Here is an 11,306-nt window from a genome sequence, read left to right as displayed (position 1 = left end):
GACTGACATCACCACTTGGGATGATTACATAGTATTCCCTTTTACCCTCTTTACATAGTACTTCACTAAGATCTGTCAGATCTAGTTTGGTTTTGTGCCTATTTGTGTTTTGATAATGTTTGCTTGATTATGCATTTCCTCAGAATCAATTTCTAGCTGAGGAGTTGCTGCATGAAAGGGTATCCATGCTACTAAGACTTTTAATACACATTGCTACCAACTCCCCAGAAAATGTGTACCAAAATACACACCTCCTATTTACCCTTACCTGCTCTCCCTCTCATGGAACCATCCAGGGAACAGTAAGAACTCTCAGGAGGAAGAGGTTTGAAAAACAGGGGAGGCTCTCCCCTGTAGACACAGCAAACAGGCTGAACGTGGTGCCCTTAGACACAGAAAATGCTGGAGCCAAGGAAGCAGAGTGAGACCACTAGTTCCTATTCTGGAATCTCAGTGCGGCCTAGTGTGGCAGAGACAGCTAAGGATGAGACCCCAAAAGACCTGGATGCAGTGGATGGCTCTGTCCAATACAAGTTGTACAACCTGCAGGCATTCCATGTAATCCCTCTGAGCCTCAGTTTCTTCACCTATAAAGTAGCATATCCTCTCTTAAAACATTTATCTCAGGCTGCCTGGCATTCCAGCTCGACTTGTTCCAGCCTGACTCTCACAAGGGAACTGCACCCTTATGCAGAGAAGGAGGCCAGGTCCTGTCTAGCCTCTAAGAATAATTTTTGGCTTGATCTCATAGTTGGGGCTCCACCTGACACTTGGCAATCACATTGCCCGTGCTCCCAGTCCATACCACTGTGTGTCCAGAGTGGAGCAGGAGGGAATTATTCCCTGGAAAGGAAGGCACTATGTTGACACGATGGTGGTTTAAGTCATGATTGGAAGCCTAGAAGGAAACCATGTGAAAGCAAGGCTGTAGACACTGAGAAGTTAAAGGGGGAACCTTTAGAATCTAGGTCTCCTTCCACAAACTTCTTACCATTCAATCTCAATTCACCGCGTTCTCTCGGTGCTGTGTGTGGTTCCCAGAATGCCCACAAGGTTAGAGGATGATAGTGGTTCTACTTGTCTAATCTAAATAAACCGGAATGGCTTTACTTTGTATTTCACTTCTTGGTCAGAGATTGCCAAGGTGTCGTACTTTTAACATGCTTACTGCCCACACTTCCTCTGTGTTGTCTCCCTGAGGTTAGAAGGTGGTCTGGTCTCAGTGTGGTACCCGTGGTGCTCTTGCTCTCTCACCAGTGCCAGGAAAATAACTAATGTTAAACACTGTTCAGTATAGTGCTAGGAAATTTATATATGCCATTTTTTAACCTTGTAGCTAAGAGTAAAAGCTATGACAACACAGAGTTCTGAGTTCAAAGTACTGATTTTTTTAAATGCGACATTGGTTAAGTCATTTGACCTCTCAGAGCCTGTTTTTCCTCACACGCAAAAGAAAGATAAAGATAGTAAAACATGGTGAATAGGATTGCTGAGAAGTCCAGTAACTTTGTGTGTGCAAATACTTAGGGCAATTTCATGTACGTGATTGCAACAATTGGTATCATTATGGTTATTCTAACACAACTTCCTGGGTCTGGAACTTCAGCACGCAAGACATTCTCCCTTTCCTGGGCCAACTGCCTAGGCTTCATACATGCCTGATCCTGGGCTCCCTGTCTGATCCCAGTTCCCTTTGTCCTGCCTGGTTATGCCTCCTATTTAACAGTGCCGTCTCTTTCAACTGACACAGCTGCTATAAAATAAAAACTCCTGCAAATTTAATGATGATTATGCATATGGTACTACGCTAAGTGTTAAACTTGTATTACCTCTACTAACAGTCCTAGAAGAGAAGGTATTTGCATTCCCATTGGACTGGTTAAAAACCAAATTAGTGAGGTGCAGCAGCTTTCCCAGGGTTGCACAACTAGAAAATGAGGGAACTGGCATATGAACCTGTCTTCATGCAACGAGGCCTGTGTTTTTAGTGATGTTTCCAACTCTGAGAGGCAGGGAGAGGGGGTACTCTACCCCTCCCCATTTTATGGTGAGAAAGCTGGTCTCTGAGTGTGTCAGGATCACACAGCTCATCTGCAGCAGAACAGAGCTGAGAGCCACATCCCGGTAAAGTTAGGACAATGGTACAGAGTAAACGCTCAGAGAAGCAGAATAAGGGTCCCATTTCTAATCCTGGAATCTGTGAATGTCATCTTACAAGGCAAAGGGAAGGGGTAGTTCTTTGCAGATGTGATTAAGTAGGGCTCTTGAGGTGGGGAAGTTATTCTGGATTGTGTCTAGTGGGCTCTAAGTGCAATTGTGTATGTGTAAAAAAGGGGGACAGATATGCATTTTATACACTCAGGATAAGGTGACGTAAAGGTGCAGCAGAGATAGAGATGTAGCCACAAGCCAAGAAAGACCAAGGAAAGGATTCTCAACCAGCGTCTTTGGAGGGCATGCAGCCCTGAAGACACCTTGATTTGGGCTCTGCGATCTGATTGGGATGCCTGACCTGCAGTACTGTGAGAGAATAAATGTCTGTTCTTTAAATCACCAACTTTGTAGTAATTTGTTACAGCAGCCATAGGAAACTAATATCTCATCAAGCATCAATGTCTACCTCTTCCTAATCTGTCAAAGCTTTGTAACATGCACAGATTCACACACACAACACATGAAATAATGTGTTTTCATATATATTTCATTGTGAATAGGAAAGGTCTCTGTTATGAGTAGATACACGTTAAGCAGAATCTAAAACATATGAAGACTGTGCTTAGATGAGTACTATACAAGGATGCTTACTCTACTTGGATGCTAACTAAGAACTAATCGTCCTGCTCGATTTCCTGCCAGCGCAGTCATTTGTGTGATGCTTCCTTTGTCGCTAATGGCCCACGGGTGGGGTAATAGCATTTTGAGCCAATGTGAGCTTTTCTTTCTAAGAGAAAGGGTTTGCCTCCACATCTTGGGGAAAGTCTATTATTTATTTTCTTAGTGCTTTGCTTGTTTGTTTGTCTATTTGTTTTAATGGTGTTCAGTCTGCAACTTATCCTCCTGTGGGAAGAAACTGGTAAAAAGCAGAATTTCAGGATACCATAAAATTAGTACACACGCAGAACAGTCCAACGCTAGAAAACTAGAGGCAATAAATCATGTAATTTCAGCTCATTGCCTATGGAGCCTGTTAACAAAAATAACCCACCATGAGAAATGAAATTCTTAATGATGAAATCTCCACAGGAGGATGTGTGCTGGGGAGGCTATGAAACGTGACATGGAGAGATCTGGAATGCTAATGTTTGAGAATCCCAGAGATGACTGTCACAGATCGTCACGATGCAAATATTAAATTGTGACTCAACGTGCCATTATTTTTTATTGCTATTCCACACACACCATACCCAGACGATAACACCTGCTTCAAAAAGACTCAGAGGGCATGGTGCCATCTAAAGCAACACTGTCAGAACAGCCTCTGTGTGATTTCATCTGGCTCCATTTCATGCCGGTGCTCCATTTGGGCTGGAAGAGATTCCAGTTGTTGGATCCAATCTCTCCCCAACCCAATTTCACAGGTGAGGAGCCCTAGATCCGGACAGCCCAAGCCCAGGGGTCTGCAATGAATTAGTGTGTGGTAGAAGTCTTACTCTCAGGCCCATCCCTCCCCGCGTCGCCCCGCCCCACGGCTACGAGGACATCCCCAGACATAATCACACACTGCTTGCTGGTCAGAGCCACTGTGAGCCTCTCCTGTAGTCTGCTCAGTGCTCTTGCTCAATCAAGTTAATCTACAACAGATATTTATAGGGTGGAACTCAGAACCTGGCCACTTTACACTTGGATAAGGAAGAGAAAAGTGCCATTTATAATGTGTTTATCTGGTGTGTGGTGCTCTACTGATTACCCTGGGGGAATAAAAGGTTCAAGTTGATCTGAGGCACCAGAGGACTAGGGAATGAGCAGGACCTCTGTAACCCTTTAGCTGAGCCAAACCTTCTCTAGCCTAACCTCAACCACAGAAGCCCAAAGGAACCTCACTTGAGCCAAAGCATCACGCAATTTCATGTCCCTCCCAGCAAGATCGAACTCCTCCAACCTAAGCAAGCACGACATCTTATTGAACAAATGGAGGCATTATTCTATTTTCCAGACCAAATAATGTATTTTAGTAAACACAAAGTCCTGAGAACAACGATGACGACTTTTCAAAGCGGCTCTGGGGAGTCCTGGGAGAGAATAGCTGATGAAGCCCATGTTGGGTAGGCACAAAGTGGCAGCTTAGCAGAGTTCTTCTGCAGTCACATCAGGGGTATCTCCGCAAGAGAGCACCACCTGCTGCTGTCTGCCTCATCCTCTCTGAACTCAGAGGTGGGCCCGATGACGATGGTTGTAGTGGACAAGTTCAACCCCACAGCTCCAATCTCCCAACAAATCACGAATGGCAGCCTTGGCACTGTTGACTGATTGATTCCTTCATTCACTCAACCAATTCTCGTCTCCCCTGGATTTGTGGGGGGTTTTGGAGGGGCTTTGGAATAACACTTCTCCCTCTTTCATTTCCCTCCCTTATCTGAAAGAGAAAAGGAGGAGTGAGTTTGGGAGACAGCTTTGCACACTAAGCTCAGCCTCTTCCTCTTCCCTTTGGGATCGGCCTGCCTATGAAGAACATCCTGTGAGTCCACCCCATGCTCTTGGATGGACTCAGAGAGCCACAGGGAACTGGCGGTTGGCCAAGTCTCTGATCAAGTGGGCGGAGGATCACAGGCCCCTGGCTATAAGACCTAAGTCCCTTTTCTAGTATCAGCTTTCATCACTAATAAAGAGCTAGTATTTTTGTCTCTGTGTGTCTGACTTTTTAGTATGTCTACCTTAATGGCTTCCGAATTTGGATGGAGAAAGGAGATATTTCTGGACCTCCACATCTCCAAAAACAACTGAACAACTACTCTGTGTAAAAATTGTGCAGGAACTAATACCAAATTGAGTAGGGTGGATTCTCATATCGCCAGGAACTCACTGTCAGTAAGGGACAAAGAAAAGGAGGGTGACCTCATCTCCATTTTAGCACTAAAAGTCCTGTTTCCCAGGAAAACTATGGTTGTTGACTGAAAAACAATGAGTTCTTATGGGATGATCAAATAATGCAATAACAAAGGGGCATGGAACAGTTTGTAATAGCTAAAACTTGGAAACAGCCCAGTTGCCCATCAACTGGACACACATGTGTAAATTCCAAATAGTTTCCCGGGTGTGAAAAGCTAAAAGTGTAAATTACGTTCAAATCGTATAATTGATGATGTGAAATAGGAAGGAAAAGGTCAAAAGGGGAAGGGGAAGTGGGAGGGGTAGGAGAAAGAAAAGAAGGGAAAAGAAAAAATATGAGAAAAGGAAAAAATGGAAACAAAGTCTTTGTAAATAGGGAAAGGGAGAGAGGAGAGGGTGTGAAAGGAGGGCAGGGTAATGGGGAAAAAATAAGAACCAAGATATATCATGTAAAGGTACAAGGTCCCAATGATGAATATAACTATATTGTATACCTAAAATGTACCAATAAACTCAGTGAGAAAAAAATAAAATAAAGGGGCATGGAGAACCATAAAGAGAACACATAGCTTCCTGGAGGAACCCGGGAAGCTTGCATCAGAAGTGCCCTTTGCCTGGGAGTGAGGGTAGGGATGTGGGAGTGTACACCGGGGACCTGGGCTAAGAGAGCTAGTTACTGCCTTGGCTAGCTCTCTGGTACGCAAGGAAGTCAACTTCAAAGAGGGCAAGCACTTTTTCAAAGTTAGCGTACTTCAGTTTTACAGAACGGTGGGTTTCCTTTTGTAATATGGACACGCATACGTCATATATGGGATGTGGCAAAATATATATGGGGAATGTTTGAATTTTTTAAAATGTGTTACACACAGTAAAAGACATTGCCTTTAATTCTCCTCACAACACTCACCCTCTTTTTGGCCACACTTGTTCATTTGTTCTTGTCACTCTCTGAAACCGTTCTGGAAGTCCTCTTTCATGTCTTGGGGGTATCTCGGTCATTTTCCTTGCCACTAAGATGTAATAATACCTGACACCCACAATTTAAAGGGAGAAAGATTTATTTTCGCTCACAGTTTCAGAAGTTTCAGTCCATGAGTGGCTGGTTCCAAGACAGAAAAAGCGAAATGGAAGAGACCAGCAGGGAGCACAGCTGCGCACATCACGTCATCAGAAAGGAGAGACAGCCGGGGATTTAACTCAGTGGTTTCCGCCTGCCTTGCAAGCACAAGGACCAGAACTCGATCCCCAGTACCAAAAAATAAAAAAGAAAGTAGAGAACAAAGGGAGGAGCCAGGAGTCACGGAGGGAGTTACACTCTTCTCAATCAAGAGTCCATGACCCGTCTTGAAGCAAGTCCCACCTTTCCTAACAGCAAGTTGGCTAGAGCACCCCTGTAATCAGCCACTCACCATCCAAAGCTGTGCCACGTGGGGAACAGCTAGATTTCAACCACAACCTAGAGAAGCAGACACGTTACACAGTATCACAGTTCCATGTGGGAAAGCACAAGCGTTAGGAGCGGAGGGGAGAATTTATCCCACAGAGCTCTTTCTCACACTAATGCCAGCCACTAGAGGTGGGCATCTCACGCTTACTTCACATAACCTTAGGCAGCCTCCGTGACTCGTTTCTTTTTCTTTTTAGACTTCGTTTCTTTTTCAGACTCCCTATCATGACTCCTGCCCAGGCCACACTTGCTTCAGTTTTCTTTTGATTCCCAGATATGTATCTTTTTTCCTCTATACTTTATTTCAATATTTTTTAGTTTTGCATTTTATTTTTTATCTTTATTAAGTTTATTGGTGCATTTTAGGTACACAATACAGTTACATTCATCATTGGGATCTTGTACCTTTATGTAACTTATCTTGGTTCTTAATTTTCTCCCCATTCCCATTCACCCCCTCCACCTTTTCCTGTTTACAGAGACTTTGTTTCCATATTTTTCCTCTTTTCATATTTTTCCTTTCCCCTTTTTCCCTTTCCCCTACCCCTCCTACATCCTCTACTCTTGTAGACCTTTTCTTCCTATTTCACATTGTCAATTATACAATTTGAACCTTTTACACTTTTAGTTTTTCACACCAAACTACTCAGTATTTACACATGTGTGACTTATTAATTTCACTTAATACTATGGCATCAATGTGCATCCACTTAGGTATAAATGACTTCAGTTTCTTATTCTTTATGACTGAGAAGTATTTCATGTTATTTAAAAACCACATCTTCTTTATGCAATCTCCAGTTGACAGGCAGTTGGGCTGTTTCCAAGTTTTAGCTATTACAAATTGCGCCACTGTAAACATTGGTGAACATATATCAGTGTAGTATGATTATTTTAATTCTTTTGGAAAGATACCCAGCAGAGGAATAGATGGGTCAAATGGGACTTCTAATCCTAGTTCTTTGAGGAATCTCCATATTGATTTCTACAGTGGTTGCACCGGTCTGCATTCCCACCATCAATGAAGAAGGGTTCCTTTCTCCCCACAACGCCACCAACATTTGTTATTGTGTGATTTCTTGATAGCAGCCATTCTTTGTGGGGTGAGGTGGAATCTCAGTGTTGTTTTTATCTGCATCTCTCAAATGACCAGTGATGTGGAACATTTTTTCATATATTTACTTGATGCTTTTACTTCTTCATCTGAGAAATGTCTGTTCCTTTCAGATGCCCATTTTTGAATTGGGTCTTTATGTTTGGGGGTCTGATTTTTTTTAGATATTCTAGATAGTAGACCTTTGTCTGAGGAACAGGTGGTAAAATTTTTTCCCACATTGCAGGTTGTCTCTTAGCTCTGCTTGTGATTTCTCTGACAGTGCAGAAGCTTTTTAAAAAGATGAGATCCCAATTGCTGATTCTTTGTGCTAGTTCCTGTGCTACTGAGGGTTTGTTCACAAAGTCTTTTCCTGTGCCAGTATCTTGAAGAGTTCTACATAACTTCTCTTCCAGCAAGTTTAGTGTTTCTGTTTTAATGTTTATATCTTTAATCCACTTGGATTTTAGTTTAGTGCATGGTGAAAGATAGGGACCTAGTTTTAATCTTTAATCTTTGAAATCCAGTTTTTCCAACACCATTTATTAAAGAGGCTATCTTGCCTCCAGTGAGGATAGTTGGCTCCTTTGTCAAAGATGAGGTAGCTGAGTACATCTGGAGTTATTTTTCTATCTTCCAAACTATTCCACTGATCCTCAGGTCTGTTTCTTTGCCAGTACTATGCTATTTTTATCACAGTGGCTTTGTAGTATACTTTCAAATTGGGGGCTGTAATACCACCTGCCATTTTTCTGTTGCCTATATTATTTTCTCTAGTTCTGTGAAATATACTTTGTGATTTACAGGGATTGTACTGAATCTGTATAGCAGTTTGGGAAGTATGGCCATTTTCACTATTCTAAGTCTTCCTACCCAGAAGCAAGGAATGTCTTTCTATTTTCTTATATCCTCTTCAATCTCTTTTTTTTTTCCAGAGTGTATTTGTTCTCAATGTAGGTCTTTTCCTTCCTTTGTTAGACTGATTCCTAGATATTTCATTTTTTTGAATGCTATTGTGAAAGGGAATTTGTCCCTAATTTCACTCTCGAGTCAGTTATTTGTATAAAAGAATTCTATTGATTTTTTAGTGTTTCCCTTGCATCCAGCTACTTTACTTAATCTGTCAATTAAGTCTAGAAGTCTTTCAGTGGAGTTTTTTGGGTCTTCTATGTAGAGTATTATATTGTCAGCAAATAATGACAGTTTAATTTCATTTCCTATCTTTATTACTCTTATTTCTTTCTCTTGTCTAATTGCTGTGGCTAATGTTTCCAAAACTATATTGAAGAGAAGTGGTGACAGTGGACATCCTTGTCTTGTTCCTTATTTTAGTGTGCAAGTTTTCAGTTTTTGACATTTTAGTATGATATTGACTGTTGGTTTTTCATATATAGCATTTATCAAGTTAAGATAAAGACTATCTATTCCAAATTTCTGCAGAGTTTTTATCATGAGTGGGTGCTGAACTTTGTGAAATGCTTTTTCTTTATCTATTGAGGTGATCATATGTCTTTGTCCTTGACTCTGTTAATAAAGCATATTATATTTGTTGATTTACATACTTCGATCCATCCTTGTATCCCTGGGATAAATCTGACTTGGTCAGGGTATATAATCTTCTTTATGATCCTCTGTATTCTGTTTGCCAGTATCTTATTGAGGATTTTTGCATCTATGTTCATTAGGGAGATTGGCCTGTAGTTTTTCTATTTGGTTGGGTCTTTGCCTGGTTTTAGAATCAAAGTAACACTTACTTCCAGGAATGAATTTGGAAGAGAAACTCAAAAGATCATACAAAGGAGGAAATTATACAAATCAGAGCAGAAATCAATGTAATGGAGACTAAGACAATGATACAAAAAAAATCAATAAATTGAAGAGTTGGTTTTTTAAAATAATAAACAAAATCAATAAACCCTTAGCAAACCTTATCCAAAAAAAGGAAGGAAAAGGCTCAAATTCATGCAATTAGGAATGAAAATGGTGAAGTCACAACAGATCCAGCAGAAATCCAGAGGATCATTAATACTTACTTCGAGAACCTGTGCTCTAATAAAATGAAGAACACAGAAGAAATGGACAGACTTCTAGGTACATATGAGTTACCACAGTTGAATGAAGAAGATATAAAAATTCTAAAGACCCCAATTACAATCAGTGAAGTTGAAAGTGTAATTGAAAATTTACCAACGAAGAAAAGCCCAAGTCCTGGTGGCTTCACTGCTCAATTCTACACATTTATAGAAGAACTAATGCCTCTACTCTTTAAACTTTTGAATGAAATTGATTCCCAGATATCTCAATCCCATCAGTTTTTTATGTCAAATTCTTCTGAAGGAGAAGTAATCAATCCTATAATGACTTTGGCATTCACCACCTTAAGAATCATCCACCTAAAGCACCCACCATGCCATATTCTTTCAGCGCATCTTATTTAGTTTTATGGACACGCTTACAAAAGAGGAGTATAATTGTAGAAAAATGGGGTGACTGGACCAAGTTATGGGTTGGGACACAGAGCCAGCTCTGTCTGGTTCTCAGAAGTAGTGTTTTTGTTGTTGTTGTTGTTGTTTTGTTTTGTTTTTGGTACCGGGGATCGAACTCAGGTCCTTACGCTTGCAAGGCAGGCAGTGGAACCACTGAGCTAAATCCCCAGCCCTGAAGTAGATTTTTTTTTCTCACCTTGTCTCCACAATAATTGGGGACTGTTTGTAAGAACAGAAAGAACTGGGGATCTTTAACTCGGAAGACTAGACATGTAAGAGCATCACCCAATTAGCTAATAGCTAATAGGCTATGGTGCAAAAGAATTCACAACAGTTGTTCTGCCTACTTCTCAGGCAGAAATAGGATCAATAGAGTGGTAGAGTTAACTCTATCTTGTAAGTCTGACCTAAGATTCTAGGTTAACTCCTTACGGTAAATTGATGAAAAAGATGTAAGTCAAAATGACATACTGGTTGAAAAGAAAAGTATTGATAATAACGTTTCCAAGATTTAAGCTTGTTTAATTGTTCTAATCTGCCTCAGACTTTCCAGAGTTCTAAGGTTTGTGTTTGTCATTTTTTAAAATATTCTATTTTTCCCCAATTAAGATGATTGCTTGAATATGCTTTCACTGACCTTGGTGTTCTGCCTCAGTGCCTGAGTTACCTGAAAGGACAGACATAGATGGGACACGAGGGCAGAGGCACAGTCCTGGGAGGTGGCTGGTTGCTGTTTCCTTCTGTCTCCCTCTGCCCTGCACATGGGTCCTACAGTCTAGGCTCTGCCCCGAGTAGCATCAAGGAAGTGTTCCACCAGAAGGACAACTGGAGTCCGTAGAGTTTGGACTGGGATCAAATTAACTTGGTCTCAGAATTGAGGGCTTCCTCCTTCCTCATCTTTGGCTTATGCAAAGCTCTGCAGAGCGTTTTTCCGTGGTGCCATGCTCCAAAGTGTCACTCAGCAATGCTGCACCCAAAGTTCCATTCTGCAGGTAAAGAAACCGAGACCCAGAGAGACTCACTGCCTTGCCAGGGGCTGTGCCACTGGGACCACCTGTGTAACGACTTGAGTCTGGGCCTCCCAACTCCTGCCCCCTGCTCCCTGCCCTGGGAGAGTGGCCCCTTCACCAGGCTGCCGCTGTTGCACCCAGTTCCTGGAGGAAGAGGCTACCAAGGAAAAGGTCCACTCTCACCCCAGGCCTCCTGTGGGGCCATCTGTAGTTGCTGCTGGAAG

Source organism: Fukomys damarensis, unplaced genomic scaffold, assembly GCF_012274545.1.
Source record: "Fukomys damarensis isolate Sample0158 unplaced genomic scaffold, DMR_v1.0_HiC HiC_scaffold_16, whole genome shotgun sequence".
NCBI lineage: Eukaryota > Metazoa > Chordata > Mammalia > Rodentia > Bathyergidae > Fukomys > Fukomys damarensis.
This window is presented reverse-complemented; position numbering follows the sequence as displayed.